Source organism: Capra hircus, chromosome 4, assembly GCF_001704415.2.
Source record: "Capra hircus breed San Clemente chromosome 4, ASM170441v1, whole genome shotgun sequence".
NCBI lineage: Eukaryota > Metazoa > Chordata > Mammalia > Artiodactyla > Bovidae > Capra > Capra hircus.
The window spans coordinates 14,307,011-14,318,350 of NC_030811.1; the positions used below are offsets into that span (position 1 = coordinate 14,307,011).

Below are 11,340 nucleotides of genomic sequence, written 5' to 3' on the forward strand. Positions count from 1 at the left end.
CACAGTTAGTGCAAAGCTTCACGTCAGAGAATGGAGTCCAAAGTTCCTGTTTCTGGTGTCTAATGTGAATAGAGATAAGAATGTTTTTGTTGTTTAACCTTTTAGAATTGAATTAAATAAAGCTATTTTCAACCCATTTTGGAAAATAGTACATGTAAATGCAGTCTGTGTATAAAAAGGCATAATTGTTAAAGCAAAACAAAATGACAAGTAGAGAAGGGAGAAAAACGATTTAGTCGAGTGGATTTCAGGCTTAACTACTAATTTGCAAAAAGATAAAATTCACTTTTCAAGAAAAGTCTCATTCTATATTTAAAAGCTAAGCCAACTTATAAAGTTTAGAAATAGAAAATGGACTAAGACCTCACTACTAATTTATAGAAAAAGTGTAAATGGCATTCAATATACTAGAAGACAATGCATAAATTATTAATCATAATAGTCACTGAATACATAGTGAAAAGGCACAATAAAAACAGAACATTTTAACAATTTTACATTCAGTCAATGTAAGCCTTAAACATGTTGTTGTTGTTGTTCAGTTGCTAAGTTGCATCCAACTCTTTGCAACCTCATGGACTGAAGCATGCCAGGCTTCCCTGTCCTTCATTATCTCCCAGAGTTTGCTCAAAATCATGTCCACTGAGTTGGTGATGCCCTCCAAACATCTCATTCTCTGTCACCCACTTCTCCTCATGCCCTCACTCTTTCCCAGCGTCAAGATCTTTTACTGGAACTTCAGTTTCAACATCAGTTCTTCCAATAAATATTCAGGGTTATTTCCTTTAGGATTGACTTGTTTGATCTCCTTGCAGGGCAAGGGACTCTTAAGAGTCTTCTCCAGCACAGTTTCACTAAAGGTAACAAACTACCTCCAATCCAGCTCAGCTTCCTTATCAGATCAACTGGACCCCTCAAACTTACAAGTGGATCCCACTCCAAAAAAGGCTTGCCAATTTCGAGGAATAAATGCTATCAACCTCAGCCTCAACTGTTCTATATATAATGTGCATAATTTAATTTAAAAACTTGAGTGGGACAAATTGAGAGAGTAACATGGAAATGTATACATTCAGCCTTGGTGTATTCCTTTCCCTATTTGAAACCAGTCTATTTTTTCATGTCAAGTTCTAACTGTTGCTAGAACAAGAAGACCTGCCTACAGGTTTCTCAGGAGGCAGGTCAGGTGGTCTGATATTCCCATCTCTTTCAGAATTTTCCAGTTTGCCATGATCCACAGTCAAAGGCTTTGGTGTAGTCAATAAAGCAGAAGTAGGTGTTTTCCTGGAACTCTCTTGCTTTTTCGATGATCCAGCGGGTGTTGGCAATTTGATCTCTGGTTCCTCTGTCTTTTCTAAAACCACCTTGAACATCTGGAAGTTCATGGTTCATGTACTGTTGAAGTCTGGCTTGGAGAATTTTGAGCATTACTTTACTAGCATGTGAGATGAGTGCAATTGTGTGGTAGTTTGAGCATTCTTTGGCACTGCCTTTCTTTGGGATTGAAATGAAAATTGACCTTTTCCAGTCCTGTGGCCACTGCTGAATTTTCCAAATTTGCTGGCATATTGAGTGCAACACTTTCACAGCACCGTCTTTCAGGATCTGAAATAGCTCAACTGGAATTCCATCACCTCCACTAGCTTTGTTCATAGTGATGTTTCCTAAGGCCACTTAACCGCATTCCAGGATGCCTGGCTCTATGAGAGTGATCACACCATCGTGATGATCTGGGTCATGAAGGTCTTTTTTGTATAGTTTCTTGTATATTCTTGCCACCTCTTAATATCTTCTGCTTCTGTTAGGTCCATACTATTTCTGTCCTTTATTGTGCCCATCTTTGCATGAAATGTTCCCTTGGTATCTCTAATTTTCTTGAAGAGATCTCTAGTCTTTCCCATTCTATTATTTTCCTTTATTTCATTGCACTGATCACTAAGAAAGGCTTTCTTATCTCTCCTTGCTAGTCTTTGGAACTCTGCACTCAGTTGAGTATGTCTTTTCTCCTTTGCCTTTCACTTCTCTTCTTTTCACAACTATTTATAAGGCCTCCTCAGACAACCATTTTGCCTTTTTGCATTTCTTTTTCTGGGAGATGGTCTTGATCGTTGCTTCCTGTACCTCTGGACGAACCTCTGTCCATAGTTCTTCAGGCACTCTATCAGATCTAATCCCTTGAATCTATTTGTCCCTTCCATGTATAATTGTAAGGGGTTTAATTTAAGTCATACCTGAATGGTCTAGTGGTTTTCCCTACTATCTTCAATTTAAGTCTGAAATTGGCAATAAGGAGTTCATGATCTGAGCCACAGTCCACTCCTGGTCTTGTTTTTGCTGACTGTATAGAGCTTCTCCATCTTTGGATGCAAAGAATATAATCAATCTGATTTCGGTATTGGCCATCTGGTGATGTTCATGTGTAGTCTTCTCTTGTGTTGTTGGAAGAGGGTGTTTGCTATGACCAGTGCGTTCTCTTGGCAAAACTCTGTTAGCCTTTGACCTGCTTCGTTTTGTACTCCAAGGCCAAATTTGCCCGTTACTCCCGGTAACTCTTGACTTCCTATTTTTGCATTCCAGGGCCCTATGATGAAAAGGACATCTTTTGGGGGGTGTTAGTTCTAGAAGGTCTTATAGGTCTTCATAGAACCATTCAACTTCAGCTTCTTCAGCATCACTGGTCCAGGCATAGACTTGCATTACTGTGATATTGAATGGTTTACCTTGGAAACAAACAGAGATCATTCTGTCGTGTTTTTTTTTTTTTTTTTTGCACTGGATGAAATTTAATAAAGTGGGAAGGGCACTGAAAACAAGGGGCAGAGGAGAAGGCACAGAGTCCAGGTGGGGAGGCGGTGGGGCGCTTAAGTAGCCAGAAGTGGGGATCCGGGGCCCTCAGGCCCACCTAGCCGCATCTGCAAATTGATGCGATAGCACTGAAGGCTGCAGAGTGCCTGGCCTGTGCGCGAGCAGGCATAGCGGCGCGGATGGGGACAGCCGGGGACAGAGCATCGAGGCGGCGGTCCAGATGGGGATGGCCGCTGAGACACAGGCGCGGGGGCAGGGACGCCAGGCGGGAAGGAGAGGGTGGAACCCTGTGCCCCGCTGCTGTAGCGCACCATGGGGGCTGGGGCCGCCGCCCGCCCTCCCCGCCGCTCGCCCCGGGAGGCCCCTCGGCCTCCCCGCCCGCTGGGCGCCGCAGTCTTGGTGAGGCGCTCGATAGTCTGGTTCTTGTGCTCCTCGGCCCGCCGAGCTGCCTGCAGCCGCCTCTTCCGTGCCCGCTCCTCACGCTTCAGCAGCATTTCTTCGGTGAGAGCGGGGGCCGGGCAGCCCCCAGCCACAGGTAGTGACAGCATCGGGGAAGGCTGACTTCGAGCCTTCTGCAGCAGAGCTCGCTGCCGGGCGGTGAGCAGCCGTTCATTGATCTCCTTCTTGAGATCTCCATTGTCATCCAGCTCCCCCTTCTCCAAGGCATCCAGCCCCCTCTGTTCTTCCTCTTCCTCCTGACCTCCTAACCCCCCGGACAGGTCCCGCAGTGGGGAGGGGGACAGATTACTGTCTTCAGCCAGCCAGGCGCGGTACTGCTCAAGGGGGACTCCTTCCACAGGTTCCTCTTCATTGTCCACGACCATAAGGGGAGAGGGTGAGCGAGGACCTTCAGGGATCACAGTGAAGGTAGGAACACTCTTGGTGCCCAAGACCTGCCCGCCCAACTTGATTTTGAGTTTGAGCTGGGGCTTGGCAGGAGACTGCTGCGTTGGCCCAGCCTCCTCTTCCTGGTAGTGTTTTTTCTTGTGTTTCTTCTTGTGCACTCCGTGGCCGTGGGCACCCGCTAGACTCACCTCCAGGGCTTCCCCAGGCTCAGGGGCCTCCATAGCCCCAGAGGTGCTCCCGCGCCGCCACAGCTTACTCATGATTCTGTCGTTTTTGAGATTGCATCCAAGTACTGCATTTGGACTCTTTTGTTGACTATGGAGCTACTCCATTTCTTCTAATGGATTCTTGTCTGCAGTAGTAGATATAATTGTCATATGAGTTAATTCACCCATTCCAGTCCATTTTAGTCCACTGATTCCTAAAATGTCGATGTTCACTCTTGCCATCTCCTGTTTGACCACTTCCCAATTTGCCTTGATTCATGGACCTAACATTCCAGGTTCCTTTGCAATATTGCTCTTTACAGCATCAGACTTTACTTCCATCACCAGTCACATCCACAACTGAGTGTTGTTTTTGCTTTGGCTCCATCTCTTCATTCTTTCTGGAGTTATTTCTCCACTGATCTCCTGTAGCATTTTGGGCATCTACTGACCAGGAGAGTTCATTTTCAGTGTCCTATCTTTTTGCCTTTCATACTGTTCATGGGGTTCTCAAGACAAGAATACTGAAGTGGTTTGCCATTACCTTCTCCAGTAGACCATGTTTTGTCAGAACTCTCCACCATGACCCGTCCATCTTGGGTGGCCCTACACAGCATGGCTCATAGTTTCATTGAGTGAGGCAAGGCTGTGGTCCATGTGATCAGATTGGTTAGTTTTCTGTGACTGTGGTTTTCAGTCTATCTGCCCTCTGATGGAGAAGGATAAGAGGCAGAGAGGGTGACAAAACAATGCATTTGAATCGTATTTTATATTCAGCCATTACTCAGTACTGTCAGAGTGCATAGTATCAGGACACAGTGACTGGCAAGTTCAGTAGCAGGCATGCTAGAAGCTTCGCGTGTTAGATGTGGCAGCAGAAGGCAGCGCGAATTAGACTTACCAACCTAGTGACTTTCCAAGGTGAGTAGATCCCAGGGCAAACGTAGATTTGGGGGAAGCAGAGTTCAGCACTTTGAGAAGGTCCCAAATGGGGCCTCAAATGCAGGACATGTCAGCACCAGGTAGTAACCAGGGACACGTAAAGGTAGTTGGCTCATCTATTCATTGGGAGCTGAGCGTTCAGGGAGCAGGATCAAGCTTCCCAGGGAACAGCTGTCCTAGTGGGTGGGGATCACAGACAGAAATGGACACCGAAGTTCTATGGTACTGGTCATTGTAGAGGTCACACTAGGAAAGTGATGACCCAGGAAGCTCATCTAGCCACCACAAACCATCTGTTAGGAGCACTCCTTGAAAACTCTCATAGTACAAACACCTGTATGTAATCTTATTGGTTAGGATTACTCCACAGGATGGTGATTCTTAGAGACAGGAAAGGCAGAGATGGACAATACCAACATTACAAAATAATGAATGAAAATATTAAAGATGTAGAGGGTCCAATTATTCAGGCAATTTAAATAAATCCTTATGAAATTAGATGAGAAAATGCAGAATACACTTGAATATACTGTCACCGAAAATATTGTAAACAAGCCATAGATGTATTTTTAAAATATCAGCCACCAACCTCCTAACAGTGGGAATTCTGCTAAGAAATTCTCTAACCATAATCCATTTGAAGAAGAAATGAATAATAAAAATATTAACAAATTGTTTAATTTCTTGGTATATTAAAAAATACTTTTATTAAGTAGTAATTTTCTTAGGAAAGAAATTAAGAATACAATAAAAACTATTTTAAAGTAATAATAAACATATTATTCTATATATCAAAATGTGCTGGGATGTGGCCAGAACAGTGTTTATAAGAAAATGTACTCATTTCAAGGTCTTTAATAAGAAGAAATGTTTAAAAAGAGATATTAAAGAAAAAACACAATATGGTAAAATTCTAGAACAGAATGAAGTTTACATTTAAAACAAGATAGAAAAATAATGTAAAAGTATAAATGAATAACATGGAAAAAAACTGGTGTAAATTATTTATAAAATTAAGAACTAACTATTTGAAGAGGGGAAAATTAATAAACTTCTGATAAATTAAGGCATAGACTAATTCTAGTGCATAGAGAAATCTGGATAGATGCCCACACATCTCCTGTCCCATCTCTGAGGTTGTTGCAACATCTACTTATTAAAAATATCAAAGCACACACACACGAGGGCACAAGCGCACATACAGATGAGGAGTCATAACCTCCCCCTGATTAACCTTCTTTGTTGGCTTCTTCTCTTTCTGGTCACCAAGTATTGGAGAGGCCGTGCTCTCACCTCTTAGATCCCTGTGTGATGTCCTCTAGGCTCTTGGCATTAAAGGTAGTCTTTTAAAAGTCAGATTTCCAATGTGTTATCTCTATCTTTGACTTTTCTGTAGGTCTCTAGATGCTTATATTTAATTCCCTGCTCAACATCTCAGCTTCTACGCCTAATATCTCTCCAGGCACCCACTCACAGTTTGTTCTTCTCTCAGTGCTCTTTCCCTTAGGAAATGACACCACGATCATCCAGCTATTCTGGTATCAAACTTAGGCGTTATGCTTGATACAGCTCTCTCTCTCTCTCATTTCGTTGCACATGGAATCCATCAATTCATCTTATTGGCACTGTCTTAGAATATATCTAGGTTTCAGCTGCTTCTTACCACCTCCATTGCTATCACTTTAATCCATATCTTCATCATCTCTTGCCTGGATTTTGCAATGATTCTAACAGCCTCCTGTTTCTATTCAGCACTACCTCCCCCAGGAGACTGGGTGACTCTTTAAAAAAACTTTCCAATGTCTTCCCATCAGACATAAAGGAAAGTTCGAAGTCTTCCTTCCAGTTGCACAGCTGACTGACTCCTTCAATCTAATGCCAGTACACATTATCAAAAAATGGAACTTCATCATCACCAGCCTCCCCATCTCTCCCCAATCTCTTTTCCTGCTTTATTTTTTCTCGCAGTTATAGCTACCAAAAACAGTTATAGCAGTTATAACTACCTAAAAGTAAAGTATTTACTTGTATATTGTTTATTGTCTGCTTGTCTGTCCCTCTGGGTGCCATAGCATTGCACACACCCTGCCCCTGCCCCACCTTTAATACATAAAAAAAAAAAAAATCTAGGAACAGCAATTTCCAAAAACAGGCAGAAAGGTGGCATGGAAATCTAGAAGGTAGTATATGGTCTGAAGCTGTGGGAAGCCTCCGTGTGTCATGGTCAGAGGCAGGTAAAATGAGCAATACTTTCAACACACTCTAAAGGTTAGAGTTTTTACACAAAATTAAGAAGCTATGACCTCAGTTGAAAACAAGTGTAGTAATAAATACCTCCTAGAAATATAGGCAAGCCTTGGAAGTTCTCCCTGCAATCCATAAATAAGAGAACTGGAGCTGAAGGTCATTGGCTTAGATTTTCTAGTTCCTAGGTCACTTCATGGCAAATAGATGGGGAAACAATGGAAATAGTGAGAGATTTTATTTTGGGGGGGCTCCAAAATCACTGCAGATGGTGACTGAAGCCATGAAATTAAAAGATACTTACTCCTTGGAAGAAAAGCTATAACCAACATAGACAGCATATTAAAAAGCAGAGACATTACTTTGTGGACAAAGGTTCATCTAGTCAAAGCTATGATTTTTCTAGTAGTTATGTATGGAGAGAGAGTGAGAGTTGGACTATAAAGAAAGCTGAGTGCCAAAGAATTGATGCCTTTGAACCGTGGTGTTGGAGAAGAGTCTTAAGAGTCCCTTGAACTGCAAGGAGAACCAACCAGTCCACCCTAAAGGAAATTAGGGTCCTTGGATAGTCATTGGAATAGTCATTGGAAGGACTGATACTGAAGCTGAAACTCCAATACTTTGGCCACCTGATGCGAAGAACTGACTCATTGGAAAAGACCCTGATGTTGGGAAAGGTTGAAGGCAGGAAGCGAAGGGGACAACAGAGAATGAGATGGCTGGATGGCATCACTGACTCGATGGGCATGAGTTTGAGCGAGCTCCGAAAGTCAGTGATGGACAAGGAAGTCTGGTGTGCTGCAGTCCATGGGCCCGCAAAGAGTCAGACACGACTGAGCGACTGAACTGACTGAGGTGGAGCTAGAATGGGTATATTTCTCTAAGCGCGTCTCAAGATGTTAACAAAGTGTACCAGCTTTAACCCACCTTTCAGGGGAGAAACTTAGATCAAAGAAAGGATGAGAGAATTATTTTATGACTTCTCAGTACTCCAGGGACAGACAATATATGAAAGTGCTGGGAGAGAAGTTTGGGGGTCATCATCTTGATGGTCTGCACACCCTCGAGGAAGTTGGCTATATGTTTCACGAACCTCAGGAAGCTCAGGAGTAGTAGCCTGCACAGAGGTGCATGTCCCGTGGCTTCAAATATCCACAGACAGGTAGCCTCTGGATCACCTCTTTTTAGGAGAACCACAGAGTGTGGTTCTGACCCTTAGCAAGAGTGGCTAAGCATTCCAAGCACAGTTTAACTCACTAGTCTTTTAAATATAGACTGTAAAAATCCAGCAACACTCTTGCATTTCAAACATAGCATTGGCACCAAAACCCAAACTGCTGTACTAAAATCAAGCTGTATCCGCCAGTTCTATATTTATGGACCACAGGCTTTAGAAAATGTAGAGGACAATCTGGAAAGCAAAGTAAGAGAATTTTATGTCAGAATAGCATTTGGTTGGGCGACTCCAGTCCCCAGGGAAGAGCTGTCCTGAAGAGCCCTTACCAAGATAATTGATCACACACATAGATCTAAAGCAGGGATGGACGCCAAATACACATTTTCTTGTTGTCACATGACAAAGCTGAAAATCTTATTTTGTTGAGAAGTAAAAACCACCTGGGAGTAGACTTATGAGAATCTGGTCAAATGGTGGGATGAGGACACTTTTTATCTCTCTACTTTTAACTCCATCTCCTGAATATAAGCTCTATTTTCATATGGGCTTCCTACAGCTCTGGCGCTTTCTCCATTACACTAGTCAGACCTGGATGGTAGTAGAAGGAAAAAACTTAAAACTGGACCAACTTAGGGCATATGCTCACTCTTGAACCAATCTGTGGCCAGCACAGCACAGGTCATATGCGCTGTTGAACCAATCTCTGGCCAGAAGAATGTCTAGCACTGTTCGGTTAGAACTGAAATAATCACCTTGGCGAGGCTTTGGAGTGTGTGTGTCTGTGTGTGTGTGTGAAATCACTCTGATTGCCTTAGGTCAAATAGTAGGGTGGTAGAATTAATTTCACCTAAACTGCATTTACCGTGGGATATGAGTAGAATAGGTATTGAGGAATTCATTGAAGTTATTGCTGAATGCTAAATTTCAAATGATTTTTGTCTTCTTTCTTAGGGCTTTTTTTTTTTAAATTTTCAAACTGGCTCCAATGACCTTGTATTTTGTAATTTAAAAAAGAGCTGAAATAAAAAATAAAACTAGAAGTAAAGAGAATCTGTAGCAATGGAAGAAATGTTGAAACTAAGAAATGTTAGGCACACTGAAATCACTCGAAAAGTTCAGTGAAATGAATGACTTGTTAATTAAAATACAATATATCAATACTGAATCAGGATATAAGGAATAAAAAGAAATGAAAGGTACAATATGTAACTTCCTCCCTCCATCTACCCTGTTCAACAGAATTTGAAAATTTTCTTTAAAATTTCAAAAAGTCAATGATCCCTTTTTGGCAGAACATGGTGTTATGACTGGGGTAGACGTTTGCCATGTTTGGGTCTGACAAGTATCTTTTGAACACCTTACTATTCAGGGAGAGTTTCCAGTATTATAAACCCCTCTTTTCTAGTGTAGAACCGAGGTCATGCTCCCCAAGACTCTCCTGCAGTCAGGCACAGCAGAGACACCTGTACCAGATATTAGTAGTAAAATAAACAATAGGAGAAAGAGTGTAGAGTGTGGATCAATTTTGGGCAAACGTTGTGTAGAGCTTCTGCTGTCTGTCCCCAGCGTCGCTCAAGATGACCACAGGATCCTGGCAGGAGAGGTGGCAGGAGCAGGTACTTTGGCCAGAGCATGGTGATCCTAGTGTTTTTGCTGCATAGACTCTGACTCTGCCTATCTCTGGTATCTCAATATCTTTGAATAGATTTTCTTTCTGACTAAATGATCTAGAATAAATTCTGTTGCTTGTAATAAGGAATCAAACTGCTTCATTAGCCAGTTTGTTCTATGGGACAACTTTGGACCTATCTTGCAACTTGGCAATCATCTTAAAATTAAATTTTGTATTTTAAGATATCTCAAGATCCACAGGTAGTTGTATGAAACAGTATAGAGAAATCCAGGTACCCTTTACTTAGTTTCCCACAATGGTAACATCTTGCAAAACTGTAATAAAATTTCACAGCCAGGAGATTGATGTTGGTATGACATTGATACAATCAACATGTATAACACATCCATCACCACAGTTCAGTTCAGTTCAATCGATCAGTCGTGTCTGACTCTGTGACCCCATGGACTGCAGCACGCCAGGCTTTACTGTCCATCACCAACTCCCAGAGCTTGCTCAAACTCATGTCTATTGAGTTGGTGATGCTATTTAACCATCTCATCCTCTGTTGTCCCCTTCTCCTGCCTTCAATCTTTCCCAGGATCAGGGACTTTTCCAATGAATCAGTTCTTCATATCAGGTGGCCAAAGCATTGGAGTTTCAGCTTCAGCATCAGTCCTGCCAATGAATACTCAGGACTGATTTCCTTTAAGATTGACAGGTTTGAGCTCCTTGAAGTCCAAGGGACTCTTAAGCCTCTTCTCCAACACCACAGTTCAAAAGCATCAATTCTTCGGCACTCAGTTTTCTTTACGGTCTAGCTCTCACATCCATACATGACTACTGGAAAAACCATTGCTTTGACAAGATGGACTTTTGTTGGTAAAGTAAAGTCTTTGCTTTTTAATATGTTGTCCAGGTTGGTCATAACTTTTCTTCCAAGGAATAAGTGTCTTTTCATTTCATGGCTGCAGTCACCATCTCCAGTGATTTTGGAGCCCAGAAAAATAGTCTCTCACTGTTTTTATTGTTTCCCTCTCTATTTGCCATGAAGTCATGGGACCAGATGCCATGATCTTAGTTTTCTGAATGTTGAGCTTTAAGCCAACTTTTTCACTCTCCTCTTTCACTTTCATTAAGAGACTCTTCAGTTCTTCTTCACTATCTACCATAACGGTGGTGTCATCTGCGTACCTGAAGTTACTGATATTTCTCCTGGAAATCTTGATTCCAGCTTATGCTTCATCCAGTCCAGCATTTCTCATTATATACTCTGCATATAAATTAAATAAACAGGGTGACAATATACAGCTTTGATGTACTCCTTTCCTGATTTGAAACCAGTCTGTTCCATGTCCAGTTCTAACTACTGCTTCTTGACCTACATACAGATTTTTCAGGAGGCAGGTCAGGTGGTCTGGTACACTTATCTCTTTAAGGATTTCCCACAGTTTTCTGTGATCCACACAGTCAAAGGCTTTGGCATAGTCAATAAAGCAGAAGTAGAT

The 11,340-nt window shown here is 42.2% G+C and overlaps 1 pseudogene; it reads right to left on the reverse strand.

Annotated features, from left to right (window-relative positions):
• On the reverse strand, positions 2,772–3,911 carry LOC108635910 (annotated as a pseudogene).